Source organism: Acinonyx jubatus, chromosome C1, assembly GCF_027475565.1.
Source record: "Acinonyx jubatus isolate Ajub_Pintada_27869175 chromosome C1, VMU_Ajub_asm_v1.0, whole genome shotgun sequence".
Lineage (NCBI taxonomy): Eukaryota > Metazoa > Chordata > Mammalia > Carnivora > Felidae > Acinonyx > Acinonyx jubatus.
The window spans coordinates 34,260,377-34,283,506 of NC_069381.1; the positions used below are offsets into that span (position 1 = coordinate 34,260,377).

Here is a 23,130-nt window from a genome sequence, read left to right on the forward strand (position 1 = left end):
AAACATTCCAGGGCTTATCTATTTTACTAAGTGATCTAAAAATAATATTATGTTTCCTGGTTGCTTAGTCTCATTCAATGTAGTGATGTTCCAGCACTCATCCTGCAGCAGGTGCCTACAAACAGAACAATTAGCTTTCCTGTATAGCCGAAAAGAGCCACGATGCTCTCGTGAAAAAGATTATGGTTATGGTGCCCTGAGTCTACTACATGGCACATAATATCTCTGCTTGAGAACAGCATCTCTACAATATCCAAGAAACAGCTGTTTTCAAGAATCCCAGACATACTCCAATTTCACAGATATACTCTTTATTTGGTATGATTGGAGATTTCCTCTTTTCCTTTCTTGCATAAGAATATGATAAACCAATGACTAATGGAATTCCCTAGTGAAAAAATGCATTTGGCTATCTTTTTTTTTTTGCATTTATATTAATATTACTTATAAGTATGAGATACCAAAACTGCATAAGTCACTTAACAAGCCTTGGTCAGGGGTGCTTCCAGAGACAAGGTGAGCAGGGAAACACATAATAATCAGAATAAGTGTCTATTGCATTGGGGTCAAATCAGTACCACTTTATATGTAATCAACCTGCCCCAACGTGCCTGGCTGTCCCAAGCTAAATGGCTAAAGGTTAGTCTCTTTGCTGACAAATTGGGCAAGAGTGATGACAATAACATGCTCAAGCTTGGTAAGTGGAAGTCTATATCATTGAGCTGATTTTATTTATGAATTCATTGAGCAAGTTCTGGACTGGCTGGGGTAGGAAGACTGACTGACACCCACAGAACAGGTCCTCTTGTCTACCAGATTATGGAAAGTCTCCTCCATTTTGAAGATTCACGACACACACAAATACTTTCATAGTCTGGGCCCATTTTAAGAGGGTCTTTAAAAAAATTTTTTTTAATGTTTATTTATTTTTGTGAGAGGCAGAGAGACAGAATGCAAGTGGGGGAGGGGCAGAGAGAGAGGGAGACACAGAATCTGAAGCAGGCTCCAGGCTCTGAGCTGTTAGCAGAGGGCCTGATGTGGGGCTCGAACCCATGAACTGTGATATCATGACCTGAGCTGAAGTTGGATGCTTAACCGACTGAGCCACCCAGGTGCCCCTTTGAGAGGGTCTTAAATCCATCTACATACCTCTTCTTGTCATCCATTTTCTTATCTTGCCCTTTCCAAGTCCCTGACCATACAGCTAGCAATTCGTCACCCTTTTAGTATCTCTGTAGGGCCTCATCTCAGGTCAGCTCTCCTAATAGGGAAAGTGGACAACAAGATATGCTACCTGAAGTTCTACCCACTAGAAGGATTTTTCTTCTCTACAGTCTTTCAAGGGCACTCTGAATACAATATAATGACCCACAGAGTATAATAGTATACTTTGGGCCACTGCCAGTGTCTTGTGCTGAGTACTCTGTAGAAAGGCTAAAAGCTTTCCCTCTTAGCTTACTGATCATAAAAAGCTCTCTGTGAGGTCCTGGGGATAGGCTGAAGATGGATGACATATGATAGGAGTGGATGTACTGGGAATGGAAGCAGTCCCTGCAGCCTACTTGTATATTCGGACTTGGGCCTGGTCTTATAAGGACCCCTTCTAACTGATGGATGGGGTGCACTCTATTTTATGGTTTGGGATCAGTTTAGGCTGTATAGTCACCAAATATTTCATGGTTAAGTGTTTTTATACCGTCCTGGAGTCCAGTAGCAAGCCAGGTGCTAGCTCTCAAAAGAGCCATTTGTTGAAGAGATGCTTTCTAAATGATGCTCTATTAGGGCAAAGCTAGCTTCACCTGGCAATTTCAAATGATTGTCCTGGTGACCTCAAGGAGCATATGTTTCTATCACACCAGTGTATCTCAAACCAAAGGCCACCAGATCCCATCTTTACTTTGCTCTAACTGACCAAATAAGAGATTAGTTTATGTCTCAATTTTTCCTCCCATCTGCTCCCCTCATCCACTGATTTAAAAAAAAAAAAGCAGAAGCAGAAGCAGAAGCAGAAGAAGAAGAAGGAGAAGAAGAAGAAAAGAGAGCCCTTTGGGAAATTTTCCTATATTGGGCTCTGGATCCCATAAAACTGCCATGTAAGTATTTATCCTTCTCATGGGAAGCATATGGGATTAACAGACTGTGACAATGGTCTTTTATTTTTCCATAATATTTTAACTTCTATCTGTTAAAAGGCTTTCAAGACCAAAGGAAAGCGATTTATATTATAAAACTTTTATTTCATCTAACACTTGATCTTGCTCTTTTGAGTTCAATGGCTTCACCTGGGGAGATGTGAGTGAGAGAATTCATGCCTTTTTATTATGGAAAGTAGAGAGAATGGAATCAAAAGCCTCCATGCAGCCATCACCCAGCTTCAATGGTTATCAACATCCTGTTCCTCTTATTTATATTTTGTCTTTCTCACCACTAGTTTTTTTTCTTTTGGTAGAATATTTTATTTTTTTCCAACATTTTACGCTTCTTTTTCAAAGTTTATTTATTTGTTGTGAGAGAGAGAGAGTGTGAGCCGGGGAAGGGGCAGAAAGAGAGGGAGAGAGAGAATCCCAAGTAGGCTCTGCACCGCCAGTGCAGGTTGATGCGTGGCCCAAACTCACAAACCGTGAGATCATGACTTGAGCTGAAGTGAGACGCTTAACCACCTAGCACCCCTGCTAGAGTATCTTAAAACGATCCAAGACATCATATCATTTCACTTCAGTAAAAATCTCTTAACACATACAGAATATTTTTTTAACACATACAGAATAATTTTATAACCACATCATAACCATAATTTTATTATCATATGAAATGAATAAATCCTTAATTCATCAAAAAATCAGTCCATGTTCAGTCTTCCCCAATTGTCTCAAATTATATATATATATATATATATTTTAATGTTTATTTATTTTTGAGAGAGAAAGAGAGAGCGTGAGCAGGGGAGGGGCAGAGAGAGGAGACACAGAATCCGAAGCAGGCTCCAAGCCCTGAGCTGTCGGTGCAGAGCCAGACATGGGGCTCCAATCCAGCAACCCGTAAGATTATGACCTGAGCTGAAGTCTAATGCTTAACTGAGTGAGCCACCCAGGCACCCCTCAAAATTTCTTTCTATAGTTGGCTTATTCAAATCAGGTTCTAAGGATGCCTGGATGGTTCAATCGGTTGAACGACAGACTCTTGATTTCAGCTCAGGTCATGATCCGTCATGGGATTAAGCCCTGTGTTGGGCTCCGTGCTGAACATGCTGAACATGGAGCTTGCTTGGGATTCTCTCTCTCTCCTTCTGCCTCTCCCCTGCTTGCTCTCTCCCCCCCTCTCTCTCTCTTTCTCTCTCCCTCTCAAATTAAAAAAAAAAAAAGAAAAAAAAATATATATATGGGCACCTGGGTGGCTCAGTCGGTTGGACGACTGACTTTGGCTCAGGTCATGATCTTGAAGTTCACAAGTTCGAGCCTCACCGTCAGGCTCTGTGCTGACAGCTCAAAGCCTGGAACCTGCTTCAGATTCTGTGTCTCCCTCTCTCTCTGCCCCTCCCCCACGCTCTCTTTCTCTCTCTTGCTCTCACACACACAAATAAATAAACATTAAAACAATTTTGAATAAAATTTAAATCAGGATCTAAAATATAATTATATATTGCATTTGGTTGGTAGGTATCTTTAGCTTTTCTCTTTTTTAAAAAAGTTAAATACAGGCTTTCTATTGAAGTAATTTATATTTTTTTCCTAGTTCCTAAAATAGGCATCACATTTCTAAACGGAGCAAAAAAAGCCTTAGCTGGAGAGCCACATATTAGACATTCAGACTGGTCTAAGAAAACTGATAAATGAGTAAATTCATTTGAATAAATTAGAGTTGCACATTCAGAACAGAACTGTAGCTTTCTTTTTTTATTTTTTTAAGAATCTCTTTTATCATGAGGTAAAGAGGTCCTTTTTTTTTTTTTAATGTTCATTTATTTTTGAGAGAGAGACAGAGTGCAGGTGAAGGATGGTCAGAGAGAGAGGGAGACACAGAATCTGAAGCAGTCTCCAGGCTCTGAGCTGTCAGCACAGAGCTCAACACGGGGCTGGAACCCACGAAAAGTGAGATCATGACCTGAACCAAAGTTGGACACTTAACTGACTGAGCCACCCAGGCACCCCAGAACTATAGCTTTCAGTTAGAGACATGTGAACCAAAGGCAAAAACCTGCCAAGATTAAGGCAGTTTTTTAATTGTTATTTATTTATGTATCTCTTACTCCTCCAATCAATTAAAGGAAAAGTTTATTGAGGCCCGGTGGCGGGGGGGGGGGGGGGGGGGGGTTGTGGCTCTGGCAGGAGGTCCCCCTGCCGGCCAAGGAAGACCTTCTTGGGGCCATGTTGTTGGTGTGGCCGCGCTTCTTGTGGGGGAGCGCTTATGGCAGATCATCTTGTCGCAGTTGTATTTCTGGGCCAGCCGGCGGAGGGAGGGCTCGATGCCACCTCGCAGGCGTAGCACCCAGTGCAGGGTGGACTCTCTGGATATTGTGGTCTGGGAGAGGGCGGCCGTCCTCCAGCTGTTTGTCCTGCAAAAATCAGATGCTGCTGGTCAGGCAGGATGCCCTCCTTGTCTTGGATTTTGGCTTTGCCATTCTCAGTGGTGTCACTGGGCTCGACCTTGAGGGTGATGGTCTTGCCCATCAGGGTCTTCACAAAGATTTGTGTGTGTGCAGTTGCTGCCAGCCTGCCTCACTGAAGAGGAAGAGTATTATTTTTTAAATAGAATTTATTATGAAGTTAGCTAACATACAGTATATACAGTGTGCTCATGGCTTCAGGAGTAGATTCCCATGATTCATCACTTACATACAACACCCCAGTGCTCATCCCAACAAGTGCCCTCCTCAATGCCCATCACCCATTTTCCTCTCTCCCCTGCCCCCCCATCAACCCTCAGTTTGTTCTCTGTATTTAAGAGTCTCTTATGGTTTGCCTCCCTCTCTGTTTGAAACTAGTTTCTTTCCCCTTCCCTTCCCCCATGGTCTTCTGTTAAGTTTCTCAAATTCCACATGAGTGAAAACATATGATATCTGTCTTTCTCTGACTGACTTATTTCGTTTACCCTCCAGTTCCATCCATGTTGTTGCAAATGGCAAGATTTCATTCTTTCTCATTGCCATGTAGTATTCCATTGTACATATAAACCACATCTTCTCTATCCATTCATCAGTTGATGGACATTTGGGCTTTTTCCATAATTTGGATATTGTTGATAGTGCTGCTATAAACATTGGGGTACATGTACCCTTGTGAATCAGCACTCCTGCAACATCTTATTTTTTATTTTTTAAAAAATATATACACATAATATGCTTTTTTAAAAAAATTTAAACCCAAGTTAGTTAACATATAGTGTAATAATGATTTCAGGAATAGAATTTAGTGATTCATCACTTACATAAACACCCAGTGCTCATCCCGACAAGTGCCCTCCTTAATGCCCATCACCCATTTAGCCCATCCCACCAGCCACTTTCCCACCATCAACCCTCAGTTTGTTCTCTGTAGTTAAGAATCTCTTATGGTTTGTCTCCCTCTCTGTTTTTATCTTATTTTTCTTATCCTTCCCCTAAGTTCATCTGTTGTGTTTCTTAAATTCCACATGTGAATGAAATAATAGATTTGTCTTTCTCTGACTTATTTTGCTTAACATAATATATTTTATTTCCATCCATGTTGTTGCAAATGGCAAGATTTCATTCTTTTTGATTGCTGTGTAATATTCCATTGCATGTATATACCACATCTTCTTTATCCATTCATCAGTAGATGGACATTTGGTCTCTTTCCATAATTTGACTATTGTTGATAGTGCTGCTATAAACATTGGGGTGGGTTATGCCCCTTTGAATCAGCTTTTTTGTATCCTTTGGATAAATACCTAGTAGTGCAATTGCTGGCTCATAGGGTAGTCTTTTTAATTTTTTGAGGAACCTCCATACTGTTTTCCAGAGTGACTCACCAGTTTGCATTCCCACCAGCAGTGCAAGAACATTCCTCTTTCTTCACATTCTTGCCAGCACCTGTTGTTTCCTGAGTTGTTAATTTTAGCCATTCCAGCCGGTGTGAGGTGGTATCTCATTGTGGTTTTGATTTGTATTTGCATTTCCCTGATGATGAGTGATGTTGAGCATCCTTTCATGTGTCTATTAGCCATCTGGATGTCTTCTTTGGAAAAATGTCTATTCATGTCTTTTGCCCATTTCTTCACTGGATTATTTGTTTTTTGGGTATTGAGTTTGGTAAGTTCTTTATAGATTTTGGATACTAACCCTTTATCTGATATGTCGTTTGCAAATATCTTCTTCCATTCTGTCAGTTGCCTTTTAGTTTTGCTGGTTGTTTCTTTTGCTGTGCAGAAGCTTTTTATTTTGATGAGGTCCCATGAATTTTCTATTTTTCCTCCAAGTTCATTTAGTGTTCATCTTGATATTACATAAAGTGCATTGCCAAACTAGAATACAAACTATCAAATACAATTTAAAAAATTTAATTGATATTCAATGCAATTAAAAATAAAAGATGGCATAGAAAGTTCCTTTTGGTTTAGAGTCTTCCTTACACTTATTAGCAGTGTTTTTCTTTTTGCCTTCGCATACTTAGTGTAAGAGATTACTGCAAAATCATGGGACTCCAAGGCAAACACTTGGGCATACAGCAGAGTGATGGTCGTTGTAAGGAATTGCTTTCTTCCTATGGGAGAAGCAACTCGCATGTTGGCAGTTTCCGAGGAGGAAGTGGAGGGCTTTGTCATCCATCTCCAATACCAAATCTAAAATAACTGTTTAGGATGTCATGTCAAAAGTGACACAGGCTGGAGAACTGTTTCAAATGTTATAACTGAACTCTAGGAAAGTGCACTTAAATTTTTTTTAATTTAATTTACTTATTTTGAGAAAGAGGGCATGAGAAGGGGAGGGGCAGAGAGGGGGAGTCGGAGAGAATCCCAAACAGGCTTGGCACTGCCAGTGCAGAGTCCGATGCAGGACTTGAACCCACAAACCAGAGACCTGCGCCAAAACCCAAGAGTCAGCCGCTTAACTGACTAAGCCACCCAGGTGCCCCTAGGAAAGTGCATGTTATAAAGAGGTGCAAGAAAGCCAACACACAGGCATCTGAGGTAGAAGGTGCATCTCCAAAGAAAAGCAGAAATGTTCTCAATCTGCTGACAGAAGGCGTAGGCACCTTTTGGCATGTCTGTGTATATGTGCTTCCATTTCTCAGAGGTGGCAGAGGGGAGACTCTCCTCTCATGAGGAGGATACTGTATTCAGTGTTCCCTAAGACATTTTTTCCAGGCAGGATCAAACCGAAGAGAAAGGACCTTATGAAGCAAACCAAAAATTTTGTCACACTTTCAATCCAGAATGTGGAAGAACTGAAAAAGCAGCTTCTTTTCTAGGAGAGCAGTGTAAGCCAGTATATCTGCCCCTGTTTTGCTGAGAGTTCATAGTCAGAATTCTTTTCGTTTTCTTAAGACTTTTAGTATTTTGTGGGCACCTGGGTGGCTCAGTTGGTTAAGCATCCAACTTCGACTCAGGTCATGATCTCATGGTTCATGGGTTCGAGCCCCGCATTGGGCTCTGTGCTGACAGCTCAGAGCCTGGAGCCGGCTTCGGATTCTGTCTCCTTCTCTCTCTGCCCCTCCCCCACTCACACTCTGGGTCTCTTTCTTTCAAAAATAAATAAACATTAAAACATTTTTTTTTAATTTTAGTATTTTTGCCAGCTGAGAAATAACGCTGTAGTCAGTGGTCAAAATTGGTACCTCTTCTCTTGAACCTCTGTGTCTTACCTATGATACTGATGTTCAAGAGTGCACCAGAAAATTTGGCATAAACCATCACCACCAGGGACTCACTGTGTATAATGGGAGCCCCCAGCCACTTCTCCAGCAGCTGAGCTCCAAGGGGGCCACCATCTTGCTGGGGCTGAACTTTGCCACTCTTAAGTCTCTTTTAATCGATAGAATGGCCACTCTTACTAGTTTCATCTTGGTTTTGTTTTATGCCATCTATTTATTGAAGAAACTGGGTAATTTGTCATATGGGATTTCTCACATTATGGATTTGGATTTGTAATCTTATGACGTGATTTAACATATTTATCTACCCTTCCCATATTCTGTATAAACTGATATCTACATCTGGAGGCTTGATGACGTTTGCTTTTGTCAAGAATACTTCGCAAGCAGTGCTCTATAGGTTCTACTGCATCAGATCAGAAGGCACAGGGCGTTGTCGTTCAACTTGTAGTGATGTTGAGATTAACCAGTAGGTTCAGGAGTTTCCAGCCTGGTTTAAAGTTTGTCATCAACTTTTCATCCAATACTTTTAATAATAATTGATGATCATTGCCTAGATCCATTATTTCATAAAGGAGTGCAAATGGTGATTTTTCTATTTACACCAATTTTTTTTGCATTAATTAGCTATGGTTTTTCTGCAAATTACTTTCTCTCATCATAGATTCCAATAGCTTGAAATACGGGTCTTGCAGGAAAGGCACCTGGATCTTTCCCTCCGAAAAAAAAATCAACTTTCAGAATAATGAGATGGTACTTTAGTAACATCCAGGGGTAACAAATGAGGTTTTTTTTTTTTTAGGGTACTATATTTTGGGGTGGGCTTATTATGCAGCAATAGATATTCAAAACAATGAGTCACAAAGGATCAGCATGTAGCGATGAGGTTTCAAAAACTTATCATTATGAACTCATTGATTTTTATATATTCTAAGTGTTTTCATTCTTTGTAGTTAATACTTTTCTTGATGCTGAAATTGTATATAAATGTGTGTGTATATGTATATATATGTATATATATGTGTATATATATATATATATATATATACACACACACTTTTATTTTCCTTTCATTAGTACATAAAAAGCATAATACTATACGTACCTTTCTGCATGCCACCTTTTTCACTTTTCTCCTGGAGATCACTCTTCAGCAATATATAGAGATGTTCTTCATTCTTTTTAAAGTTTAATAGTGCCTGTATGTATTATGGTTTATTCACCTGTCCTGTCCTCTATAGAAAGACATGCTGGGGGTGCCCGGCTGGCTCAGGTTGTAGAGCACGTGACTCCTAGTCTCAGGGTCCTGAGTTCAAGCCCCACGTTGGGAGTGGAGCCTACTGTAAAAATAAAAAAGACATACCAGCTGTTTGCAATTTTTTATTATTACCAAATATGCTGCAGTAAATAGCCTTGAACCTCCATCATTTCAAGTGTTTGCCATTTTATCTCAAGTATATATACCTAGAAGGGAGGTTGCTTGGACAAAGGGTAAATGCACCTGTAATTCTGCTGGCTGTTGTCAAATCTGGCTGCAAGGTTGTACCATTTTCATCCCCATCAGCAACACATGAAAATACCTGCTTCTCTGCAGTCTCACCAACTCAGTCTGTGGTCAAGTTTGGGATTTCTACAGATCTGATAGATAAGTAATGGTATCTCAGTTCAGTTTAAATATGTATTTGTCTTAGAATGAGCAAGGTTAAGCATCTTTACATATGTTTCAGAGTATTTGCATTTATTTTTCTATAATTTTCCCATTTTTCTACTGGGTTGTTAGACTAGGACTTGAGTTTCTTTTCAGTAGTTAGAAATTTTATATATATCAAGGATATTGGCTGTTTGTGATATTAGTTACAGTTTTGTCCCATTTTTTAAATTTAACTTTTGACATTGCTGATGGTATTTTGGGCAGCCATTTAATTTTTTTTTAATTTTAGCTAGACAAATTTACCCATTTTTCCTTTATTGATTCCAGATATGGAATCATAGTTAGGAAAGTCTTCCTCCTCCTTAGGTTGTAAAGAAATTGACCTATATTTTCCTCTAGTATTTGTGTGATTTAATTTTTTTACATTTAGATATCTGATCCGTTTGGAATTTATCCTAGTGTAAGGTGTGAGGAATGGATCCAATTTTACCTTATCCACATGGCTATCAGTTTTCCAATGCCATTTGTTTATCAAACACTAAATTTCCATATGCCTTTGGAATGTATCTTTGGATTTTATATCCTCTTCCATTAGCCATCTGTCTACGCACCAATAACATAATGTTTTAATTACAGGGGCTTTATAAATGTTTCAGTGTGGGGTAGGACTAGTCCCCCATTGCTATGTTTTGGGGATAGGGGGAGATTCCTGGCTAGTCTTGTATTTATTTTCCAAAATAACTTTATAATTGACTTGTCTGGCTCCAGAAAAAAAAAATAATAACTTGGATATTTTTCTTGGGATCACATTAAGTCTATAAATTTTAACTTGGAGAAAGCTCATATCTTTCTGATACTGATTCTTTTCTGATAAAAAAATATGGCATCTTTTTCCATTTGTTCAAGTCTACTTTTTGTCCCATAAGAATGTTTTATGGTTTTTCTCATGTAGGTTTTACACAATTCTCATTAAATCTGTGCTGCATTTTGTTTTATTTTGCTTATGGTATTGTAAATGGCATCTGGGATCTTCTTTTCCATTATTTTTTCCAAGTGGTTACTATTGTGACTGTTTCTTCCCAGAGGTGATGAAAACTTTATTTCTGTATGTTAATTTTATATCTTTCTACTTTACAAAATCCTTTTACTATTCACAGGAGGTTTTCACTCATTACAAGTTTCTTAGAAACATATCGTCTGCACATGTATGTAATTTTATCTCTTCTTTTTAAATTGTTATGCCTCTTGGGGCCCCTGAGTGGCTTAGTCGGTTAAGCTTCTGACTCTTAATTTCTGTTTAGGTCATGATCCCAGGGTCGTGGGATTGAGCCCCATGTCGACTCTGGGCTGACAGTGCAGAGCCTGCTTGGGATCCTCTCTCTCTCTCCCTCTGCCCCCTCTCCCCCTTTGCACTCTCTCTCTCTAAAACAAAACAGAACAAAACAAAGCAATTCTTATGCTTCTAATTGCTTTTTCTTGTATTAAAATAGTGGCCATCCTTGTCTTATTTCTGATTTTTGCCTTGAGTTCTAACGCTGATTATCTGATATCGACTGAGTGTCTTACAATTCAATTTAGGTTCTGACAATAACTACCCACAGTTAGTGAAAACTCCACAGGTTAATGTTCTCAGTCCCACAAGACTGACTCCACATCAGATGCTGGTTGAAAGTTCTGGGTGGTGTTCCAAAGCTGCTTGCACTTTTGTTTTGCTGGCTACATCTGCCTTGCTGGGGCTTCTTACAACCTCCTCAGGTTGGTAATTCACTAGAATCACTCACAGAGCTCAGGAAAATGCTATATTCACACTTACCATTTTATTATAAAGGATACAAATGAACAGCCAAATGTAGAGTACATAGGGCAAGGTCTTGAGGGGAAGGGGCTGGGCCACAGAGTTTCCATGCCATCTCCTTACAGAATCTAAGCCTGCTACCCTGCAAGCCTATCAAGGTTTTTACTAACTGGGGAATCTCCCTTGGCCTTGTGGTTCAGGATTAGTCTGCATGATTGGACTCAATCCGGAGCCCCTCTCCCTTTCCCCAAAGTTGGTATGGGTGGGGGGTGGGGGTTGCTGAAATTTCCAACCCTCTAATCACATGGTTGGCTCCTCTGGCCCTAGCCCCTGTCCTGAGGCTATCAAACCCCTCCCATGAATCATTGCTATGAATCATCTTATTAGCATAAACTCAAGGATTGAGTTTATAAAGTATTGAGTTTATAAACTCAAGTGTCAAGGGACTTGTTATGAATAATAAGACATTGCTATCAATTCAGGAAATTTCTAGGGTTTTTGAAGCTCTGTGACAGAAACCTGGGACAAAAACCAAGTTTATTTTTTATTATATCACAAACAGGAAAGCCTCTAGTGTTTGCCCATTAATATTGATGCTAAATTTGGGGTCAAGACGTATAATGGAAGTATCCCTCAATTTCTGTTTCATTGAGTCTTTAACATGTATGGGCTTTGAATTTGTCAAATGCCTTTTCAGGATCTATGGAGGTTATTAGTTCATTTTCTGCTTACATGTATAAATTTGTTACATTATGTTGACAGATTTCCTCATAGTAAATGATCTTTGTATTCCAGAAATAAACCCCACGTGGTTATGTATTTATTTAACGTGCTATTGAGTTATGTTTGCTAATGCTTTACCTTTTTATTCATTTACTATCCATATTATACTTTTTTCACAAAAAGAAATTAGAAGTTATTTCTTCATCTTCTATGCTCTAGGATTGTTGAGGTAACATTCAGATGATCTTTTCTTTAAAGGTTTAGTATGAATTCTCTGTGAAGCCATCTTGGCCTGATACTTTTTTGTTGGGTGTCTGTTTTACAAATTTGTATTTCTGTATAATTCTGTCTGTTGAGACTTTATGTCTCTACTGAGGTCAATTTTGGTAAATTACATTTGCCTAGAAAGTTATCTATTTCATTGAGATTTTCATATTTATTTGCATAAAATTATACAAATTAGTAGGCTATGTTTTAATGGCCACGTATCCCTTATCATTTAATTTGTATATTTGTACCTTCTCTCTTAAAGAAAAAGCCATCTAGGGGCGCCTGGGTGGCTCCGTCGGTTAAGTGTCAGACTTCGGCTTAGGTCATGATCTCACGATCTGTGAGTTCGAGCCCCACGTCGGGCTCTGTGCTGACAGCTCAGAGCCTGGAGCCTATTTCAGATTCTGTGTCTCCCGCTCTCTCTGACCCTCCCCCGTTCATGCTCTGTCTCTCTCTGTCTCAAAAATAAATAAACGTTAAAAAAAAAAAAGCTATCTAATAGTTGTCTACATTATTAGTGTTTTCAAATAATGAGCCTTCCTATTAAGTGCTACTTTTACTGTTTCTGTTTTCTTGGTTCACTAATTTTTCAGCCTTAGCTTATTAATTCCTCCCTAGTGCTTTCCGTTGGTTTTCTTTGAACTTTTTCTGTCTCTGTGATGCCAATGTTTCACTTACTTTCATTTCATTGATATAGGTATCTAATAGTATGAAATTTCCTCTGACACTGGTTTTTACTGTGGATCATTTTTTCAGATGTGATGATTTCATTATTAGTAGTATTACTTGCAAAAATTTAGAGTTTTTTATTTTCCCTTCTTTGCAGGGATCACTTAAAAATATGTACATTAAGGGGCACCTGGGTGGCTCAGTTGCTTAAGCGTCTGACTTCGGCTCAGGTCATGATCTCACAGTTCGTGAGTTCGAGCCCCACGTTAGGCTCTGTGCTGACAGCTTGGCGCCTGGATCCTGCTTCGGATTCCGTGTCTCCCCCTCTGTCTGCCCCTCCCCCGCTCACCCTCTGTCTCTGTTTCAAAAATAAACATTAAAAAAAATTAAAAAGAAAAAGTATGTGCATTAAAAGAAACTTTTCCAAGTAGAAGAAACTTGCTTATTATCACTATCAGTTGCTAGCACTGCAGTCAGACAGCACTGTGTGTTGTTTGCGTTTTATTGCAGTTTTTCTTTATGGCCTGAGATAGACGTATTCCATTCCATGTGCAATTCAAACTGAGGTGTATTCCCTAACACTGGGATTCAGAACTTGATATATATTTGCAAGAGTTACCACATTGGGGGCGCCTGGGTGGCTCAGTAAGTTAAATGTCTGACTCTTGATTTCAGCTCAGGTCATGATGTCCCAGTCCGAGTTCGAGTCCCGCATCAGGCTCTTGGCTGAAAGTGCAGAGCCAGGTTAGGATTCTCGCTCTCCCTCTCCCTCTCTCTCTCTCTCTCCTACTCTCTCTCTCTCTCTCAAAATAAATAAATAAACTTAAAAAAAAAACACTTGAAAAAAAAGTTACCGTATTGATTATGTTGTTAAGTCAGCGCAACTCAAAGTAGCATCTACTGTGTCACTAAGCACACAGCAGTTCATCTGATCCCCCTACTTTGGTAGCAAGACTTTCCCCATGAAGGAAGTGGTGAATTGATTTATATTCTGGAGCAAGCTTCTTATCTCACTGCATCTGGTAACCACAGTTCATGAACTGGCTCCACCTATAACCACATTTTCGTAGCACTGGATTAGGTGTCCTAAATCCATATTCATTTTTTTGTCCATGTGATTTGTTTTCAACTGAGAGTAATGTGTGAAACTCTTCTCTTGTCTCTGTGTTTCTGGTTCAGCTGCTGCATTTCCCGGAGTTTTTACTTTATGAAAGTTGTTTGCTGTGTTACGAAGCAGATGTATATCTCCATGGTTAATTGAGCCATTAACGTTATTAAAAAGCCTTCCTTTTTCTTTTTAATGCTTCTAGGTTGGAATTCTGCCTTGACAGATAAGATATCAACGACATGATTCTTGTATTCTTTGTGTTTTATGTTTTGCTAGTATATATTTGTCCATCATGTTATTTTTAAACATTTTTCGGTTCTTTGTTTTAGGTGTGTCTTCTCTGTAACAGGGCCAGACTTTGCTCTGATGATTCAAAAAAACTTTTATTTAATATGTGAGTTTGCCTCATTTATATTATTGATAGAGAATAACATGTTTTTCTTTTTTTATTAAAAAATTTTTAATGTTTATTTACTTTTGAGAGAGAGAGAGAGAGAGAGCAGGGGAGAGGTGGAGAGAGAGGGAGACACAAAATCTGAAGCAGGTTCCTGGCTCTGAGCTGTCAGCACAGAGCCTGACAGGGAGCTTGAATCCACAAACCGTGACGTCATGACCTGAGCCAAAGTCAGACACTCAACTGACTGAGTTACCCAGGCACCCCTAACATGTTTTTTTTTTTCTTTTTCAATTTAAAATATTTCACTATATGGTTATCTGCTTCTCTTTCTCTTTCTTTCGAGCTTCAAAAAAATATTTCTTTTGGAATTTAGGGAGCTCTAAATTTTGTTCTAATTATTACCTTCATAATAATTCCTTTGCAAAATACCATTTTCCTTAGTTTTTTTAAGATGATAGTCTACCAGTCCCCCACTTTGAGCATTATTAACATTAACAAGTTACAACTTCTTCACCTTCTGCTCCCTCTCTCTGACATCTGGTTAAAAGTAATATATTATTATTACCTCTTAATAACAGTAAGACGATTGGTGAGCTTACCCTGTTTTTCATGTATTCTCCCTTTCTTGGGGCACCCAAGTGGTTCAGTCGGTTAAACGTCCGACTCTTGTCAGCTCAGGTCTTGATCTCAGGGTTGTGAGTTTAAGCCCCGCATTAGGCTCTTTGTTGAACATGAAGCCTACTTAAAAAAAAAAAAAAAAAGATTTATATTTTTCCCTTTCTTTCCCCCACTTTTGATATTGCACTTTATCTATAGTGTCAGAGCATGTAACAAGTACATGCTATTCTGTCACCCTTACTCTTGATGTTTGCTATTAGTTCTACAACTAAATATGTTCCATGTTTACCTCCAATCCTTGTTTTGAAGCTTTTCTAGTTGTTTCACGGTTGTATGAGGTTCATTTTCTAGTAGATTCTTCAGGAATGATCTCATTTGCCAAGGTTTTGGATGTTCATAACTATTTGTCTATTGCCTTTATGCTTTCTGGTCATTTTAGCTGGATATAAAATGCTTGGCCCACATTTCCTTGAGTATTTTAAGTATGTTACTTTATTGTCTTCTGGCATAAAGTGTTTTGGTCAAAAACACTGATGCAAACCCGATTTGCTTTTACTTATAAGTAATTCAGTCTTCTTGCTTCACCCAAGGTCATTCCCCTTCCCGGGATAGCCCACATCTGATGACTGCTTGGGATAGGAATATAAGGGCCCGGTCTCACTCCATCTACAGACAACTCTGAAGGGTCATCTCACCTTCAGAGGACCTCCTAGGGCCAACTCAGGCCTGGTTGAGATTTTATCACAGCCCAACTTCTCCCTCTAACTAATACAATAATGTTAATAATAGAAAAGCCCAAACCTGCTTTTCCCCTTTCCCTTCTCAGGTGTTGGTACTGAAAACACGATCTGATATCATATGATCTCTGTTTAGGACCTTAACCCACAGTACCGTTTTCATGAGGGGAGAGGCAGAGACTTACACCATCTCACCTCCAACTTACTCTGCTCTTTTGCTCTAAAAAAAACCCCTATGTTTGCTCTTTCCTAGAGATGGAAAGCAAATATGTAACTTCAGTAAACTGCCTGCTTAAAAGCCTCAACCCCCAACTTTGTTTAGAACCCATATTTGTGGGGTTTCCAGTGGGGGAGAGGCAAAGAGAGAGGGAGACAGAAAATACCAAGCAGGCTCCATGTTGTCACCGCAGAGCCTGATGTGGTGCTCGAACCTGTGAACCATGAGATCATGACCTAAGCTGAAGTCCCACACTTAAATGACTGAGCCCCCCATGTACCACCCCCCACTTTTTCAAAGTTTATTTATTTGGTTTCCTTCTTTCTTTTGTTCTTTCTTTAATGTTTACTTATTTATTTTTAATTATTTTTAATGTTTATTTTTGAGAGAGAGAGACAGACAGAGTGTGAGCAGGAGAGGGGCAGAGACAGGGGGAGACAGAGAATCTGAAGCAGGCTCAAGGCTCTGAGCTGTCAGCATAGAGTCTGATGCAGGGCTCAAACCCATGAACCATGAGATCATGACCTGAGCTGAAGTCTGATGCTTAACCAACTGAGCCACCCAGGTGCCCATGGTTTCCTTTTTTCTTAAGCACAGCCTTCAGTATCTCAAACAAATTAAGAGCTGAGATAGGATATCAAAAGTGTCACCACTTGCGAGCATGAGGAGAGTAGTGAAAGGTGCCAGAGGTGTGAAAGGTGCCAATTTCCACTGGTGTGACAGTGTTTGTGCCCTCGGTGCTTGGCTGCACTTCAGACCCTCCTTTCAGCCACCAGCCCCCATCACCCCATTGTCCCATCGTCCCATTGCCAAAACCAGCTGTGGGTCTTAGTACTGTTTGGATAATTTAAAAATCTTTCCTTCAAGCACAGAATGGGAACAGTATAAATAATATCTGGATAGTGTTTGGCAATGGTTTTGATAGGGGAAAAAGAAAGTAAGACCCTTTTGATCAGTGTCTGTCTCTGAGTGCGATTTCAACTTCTATCCTATTTGTACAATATGAAATCAAAGTAGTCTTATTTATAGAGGGGCATTCCCCTCTATATTTTGGCAGACTCTGGAATGAGATCTGCTCTATAAAGTTGTTACTCCTATTTTCAAATCCACTATTTCGTTTTTACACAAAATAATATTGACGGACGGTGACAGTGATCGCTGCTTTCCGTGTTCCTGACTTTAATGGCGGTGCATTTAGTCATTTAATATGGCTAATATTTAGCCATTTAATATGATGTTTGCTCTTAGTTTCTTGGAAAAGGAAAATAGACTCTTTTTTTTAAATTAAAAAAAATGTTTATTCATTTTTGAGAGAGAAAGAGAGAGACAGCGAGAGTGGGGGAGGGGCAGAGAGAGAGGGAGACACAGAATCTGAAGCAGGCTCCAGGCTCTGAGCTGTCCACACAGAACCCACAGACTCTGAAATCATGACCTGAGCCAAAGTTGGCTGCTTAAACAACTGAGTCACCCAGTTTTCCAAAAAAATAGATTAACTCTTTGTCATAGTTAGGAAATACCCTGTGTGTCTTGTTCTACTTAGCGTTTTTGCCAGAAGTGATTCTTGAATTTTCTCAGCTTCTATCTAATTGTATAATTTTCAATTTAATTTTATTAATTAGATTGATGGATTTCCTATCTTTAAAGGCCTGAAGTAAATTCTATTTTTTAGGTTTATGCTTAGGTGGTTAATAGTTTTTGTTGCTATTGTGACTGGAACCTTATTTGCTATTACATTTTCTAATTGGTTATTGCCGGTATATAGGAAAGCTATTGATTTTTCCACTTTGATCTTGTATGTGGTCACCTTGCTAAATTCCCTTATTAGTTCTAATAGTTTGTCAATTGATTTTTTTAGGTTTTTCTATGTAAGTGATAGTATCATCTGCAACTAATGACACTTTGCCTCTTTCTTTTTTAATGTTTATACCTCCTATTGCTGTCCTTCCCTTCTTGAATTGGAGAGAACATCCGATACCATTTTGAATAGTAATGGTGATAAAGGTCCTTCTTTTCTTGCTTCTGACTTCAACTGGAATGTGTCTATTGTTTCACCATTAGGTGTGGCATTTGCTGTCAGTTTTTATCATTGTTTCACCAAAAACAAACAACGTATTACATTAAGTTTCCTAGTTTTCTGGGAGATTTTTTTTTCTTTTAGATCATTAACGGGTATTGAATTTATTAAGATAGTCATATTTAAACTTATTAATTATGAATATAATAAGTTAAATTGATATATATTTTAACAATGAACAATCTTAGCAATGCTGGGATAAATCCTCTTTGGACTTGATGAATTGTTCTTTTAATACACTGCTGGATTTAATTTGTTAACATTTTATTTAGGATGTTTGCTTCACTGTTCATACGTGGAATCATGTATGTATTTTTTCTCTTGTCCTCATCTAGCTTTGTTTTCAGGATATGCTTGTCAGTGAAATGTATTGGGTGGCTTTCCATCTTTTCTTTCTTCTCTCTCTTTTTTTTCAATCTTATCCTTCTTTCTTTCTTTTTTTTTGGATGAATGACAATTTCATTTTTTACACTTAAAGACCGATTAAAAATGATTACTAATTCTATAAAGAAAACCCAACATCTCAGTTGAAAAGTATGGTAACTATATTTACTCACTAAATACTATTTAAGTTTTGTAAAACAACTTGAAAACATCAACATGCGTGTTTAATGCCAGTACAATGGATTCAAGACCAAGTATATATATTACATGTTACACACACCAAGGCTGGTTCAAGACCAAGTATACATATTACGTGTTACACGCACCAAGGCTGGATTATAAATGATCATAGTGGTCAGCATCATCATCATCATTATTGTCACCTTCACATTTCATTTAATACCTTTGAAGATGCATTGGCAATATCTTGTGATAACAACAGATTAGTGGCAATGGATTAATCGATCATTCTTTTTTTTAAAATTTCTTTAAGTTTACTTATTTATTTTCAGAGAGAGAGAGAGAGAGTGTGAGCAGGGTAGGGGCAGAGAGAGGGGGAGAGAATCCCACGCAGGCTCTGCATTGTCAGCACAGAGCCCACTGCAGGGCTCAAACTCATAAACTGTGAGATCATGACCTCATGATCCTCTCACAGAGAGAGGGAGACAGATCTCTCTCCCAGATCAAGAGTCTGTGGCTTAACCAACTCAGCCACCCAGCCACCCCGGGATTAATCAGAACATTCTGATTAATCAGCAACATCTGCTGATGTTGTAGGAATTGAGGCTTTCACATCTGGGAACTGGGAAGTGGGCATCTGTATGGCAATCCCTTGCCTTATGAGGGACATTGGAGTCCCTACCTTAGCTGAAACAGACATGATTTGTGGGGTTGGTGTGCCTATAGTGGGAGTACTTGGGCTGCTAGCAACTGAACCAACATTTAGCCATGGAGCTATTATTCTTCCTGTAGAAGTAGTTGCTTTTTTTGGTAGAGGCTTAAGTGTGTAGTTTGGAGCAGTCAAGCAATATTGATCAAATGGCAATCTGGGGCCTGAATATGGCTTGATCAATGGAAAAGAGGTTTGATTTCTTTGCCTGGCAATATCTAATAAAAATTCTCCTGGGGGAGGAGAGGTAAAAGACTGGTCAGAGCAACACTGGATTGCCCATTGCACATTATCTGCATCAACAATAGCTATCTTAGCATGACTTCAATAAATTTTTGCATCATTTAGAATTGTGGTCACAAATTATAAGGCAAACTCCAACACCTGATTTGTAATTCTCGCCTCACATCTGTAATCTCCATATCCTTCAGTATTTCAGCCATTATCTGTGCATCTTTTTATTTTATTTTTATTTTTTTTAACGTTTTATTTATTTTTGAGACAGAGAGAGACAGAGCATGAACAGGGGAGGATGAGAGAGAGAGGGAGACACAGAATTTGAAACACGCTCCAGGCTCTGAACTGTCAGCACAGAGCCCGATGCGGGGCTCGAACTCACGGACTGAGAGATCATGACCTGAGCGAAGTCGGACGCTTAACCGACTGAGCCACCCAGGCGCCTCCTATTTTTAAATGTTTATTTATTATTGAGAGAGCACAAGCAGGAGAGGGGCACAGAGAGAGGGGGACAGAGGATCTGAAGTGGGCTCTGCGCTGACAGCAGTGAGCCCGATATGGGGCTTGAACTCACAAACCACGAGATCATGACCTGAGCTGAAGTTGGATCGACTGAGCCACCCAGGTGCCCTACCTGGGCATCTTAAAAAAAAAAAAAAAAGTTTTTGGGGGGCGCCTGGGTGGCTCAGTGGGTTAAGCAACTGACTTCGATTCAGGTCATGATCTCACAGGTTCGTGGGTTTGAGCCACGCATCGGGCTCTGTGCTGACAGCTCAGAGCCCCTGGAGCCTGCTTGGGATTCTGTGTCTCCCTCTCTCTCTGCCCCTCCCTCGCTCATGTTCTGTCTCTCTCTCTCTCTCAAAAATAAACATTAAAATTTTTTTTAAGTTTTTTTTTTTTTTTGAGAGAGAGAGAGAGAGAGAGAGAGAAAGTATGTGCCTGTGTGAGCAGGGGGAGGGGCAGAGAGAGGGAGAGAGAGAAATCCCAAGCAGGCTCTGCACTGTCAGCAGGCCCGATCTCGGACTTGATCTCGTGAGATCATGACCTGAGCTTAAATCAAGAGTCCGATGCTTAACTGACTGAGCTACCCAGGCGCCCATCTGTGCATCTTTTGGCATGCTCTTGGGAGAAGCCGTCTCACCAAACTCCATGATATCCAGTCATCAGACTTCTTGAGCTAAATCACCCACATGAGTGTATTTCAGTCCCGTTCTTGATACAAGTTCTTTGCCTGGCATGGTTTTCCCCACTCTGGGCATAGCTTGCCTGCCCCACTCTCCAGCTCTGCCCCAACATGTGCACTGACTAGTGGACAGAATGTTCAGCCTTTTCCTACCTTAATTTGTGTAATAAGTGAGAATTATGTATTCTTTGAAGCATTCCTCTCTTTCTTAGACTCTGATATTGTGCTACTTTCATAATTTGAATTGAGAAACATTTCAATTTCTTATATGCTCTGAAGTCAACTTGAATAAATGAGAAATAATCTGTTCCTTGATGGTCAACTAGAACTCATCTGTTTATAATTTTCAGCCTGTTACCTTTTAAAATTGTAGCTCAATAACAATATTTTTAGTTTTCCTATCGTTATTGCTCTATTTGGTCTTCTAATTCTTCTTGGACTAATTTCAGCCACTCGTTTTTACCAGAAAACATACCAGAAATTATGGTTTTTAACTGATAAAGATGTTGATATCAGAACAGTCATGAATTTGGTATTTATTTTTGGGCAGTGAAAACCCAGCTAATATCAAAGGCCGCCCTTGGCCTGCCGCTAATAGATTATCACCTGCAATCGATTATCACCTGAATGAAAGATGCACTGAAGGCAAAGCTTTGGGGAATCAAATGGTCTCTGCTACAGAAAAGCATGAGAACAGGGGGCTTTGGCAACTACAGTGAAGAGGAGTTTCTTTCTGGACAAAGACAAAATTGTCGAGCTCAATACCCTACAATTTTGGCTCAAGACAAGTCCCAAACCATTGACTTTCTGTGTCTAAGAAAAATAATTTACCTCTTACAGCCATGGGACTGTGTATAGTGGAAAATCAAATCCAAAGCGTGGTGCTGGAAATTATCGTAGTACAATGTCAGGTGTATCGACAGCTTTGCCAGGCCTCTTGTGTGAATGCTGGCGCACTGACCAGAAAAGAAAGCATTCAGATGACGTGAAGCATTCAAAATCCTACCCCCTTGAACCTCCCTCGCCAGCAGAAGTTCCTCTTCCTCTGCTGAGGTTAATGAGCGACTCCTGATAATCCTTGTCAACAGGAAGAAGTAGTGACATAGTTCTGTGAAAGGCTTCTGTTGACCCCTTCTGGTAAATCAAGAATGTGCCAGGATCACAGCATCTTAGATTCAATGAAATAAAACCAACTCCATGAAAATACATTGCAAGGGTGTTTCTGGAGGTTCAGTGTTCTAGTGTCACAATGTCCCCGCTCAAGTACATGTTGCTTCACCTTATGCCCTCCTACCATATGAAACGGGAAGAGTATCATATTTCATTGGTTCACATTAAAAAATAATTTATTAAAGTAAAATTCACATAAGTTAACCATTTCAACGTGAACAATTCAGTGGCATTTAGTACATTCACAATGTTTTTTCCTCACATTTTAACATCTCAGACATGAGAATTCATCTTGTAATGAATGGTATGTTATGGTTTAATTGATAGTGCTTTTTAAAAAAAACTTAAAAAAAAGTTTTATTTATTTATATTTGAGAGAAGGGTGGGGGGGATAGAAATAGAGAGAAAGAGAGAGAGCCCCAAGTAGGTTCTGCACTGCCAGTGCGGAGCCCAATGTGGGACTTGAACTCATGAACTGTGAGATCATGACCTGAGCCGAAATTAAGAGTTGGATGATTAACCAATTGAGCCACCTAAGGGCCCCTACTTGATAGTGCTTTTAAAAATCTTCGTAGTGAAATATGAACGAAGGGACACCTTTCAGTTGATGGTGACTTAGATTAGTAGAAATATGGTACTTGGTGGTCTTAGATTTTTGAGGAGCATACATCATATCTGGGTGTCTTTCACCCCACTTATTTACTGAGTGACCTGAAAGGCTGTCAGCTTTGGGAAGAATCCAGAACAAAGGAAAACTGTCCAGTTGGTCTAGGCTGCAATGTGAATAGGCCCCTTGGTTTCCATGACCCACCAGATCCAATCATGTTGATATCACCATGCTGATGGAGCAAGCCCAGAAGGAACATTGCAGAAGAAGCCCCTGGGATTTATGAAGAAAGCTGTGCACTGTTTGGCAAATAACTGACCTTCCTTTGAGAAACAGCTTTATCTTACTATGGGGCCCTGATAGACACTGAATGCTTGTCCATGGGACAATCAGGTGACCTTGCAAACTGAACTGCCCAACACAGCCTGCAAACTATTTGGTCCACTATAAAGTCCTTAGTGTCCATAGCATTCATCCTCAAGAAGAAAGCATATAAATGAGTCCAGACCTAAGCTCGTTCTTTTTTGCTACACATCTTTTGACCAACACCTGTGGTCTCAGGAGGCAGAGAT

At 39.6% G+C, this 23,130-nt stretch overlaps 3 pseudogenes; all 3 read right to left on the reverse strand.

The window, feature by feature from the left end:
• Positions 1-3,747: 3,747 nt before the first annotated feature.
• LOC106970173 (ubiquitin-60S ribosomal protein L40-like) lies at positions 3,748-6,741 on the reverse strand (annotated as a pseudogene).
• Positions 6,742-6,776: 35 nt separating this feature from the next.
• Positions 6,777-7,946, reverse strand: LOC113599104 (metaxin-3-like; annotated as a pseudogene).
• Positions 7,947-18,808: 10,862 nt separating this feature from the next.
• LOC106970190 (transcription initiation factor TFIID subunit 9-like) lies at positions 18,809-20,749 on the reverse strand (annotated as a pseudogene).
• Between the last annotated feature and the right edge of the window lie 2,381 nt (positions 20,750-23,130).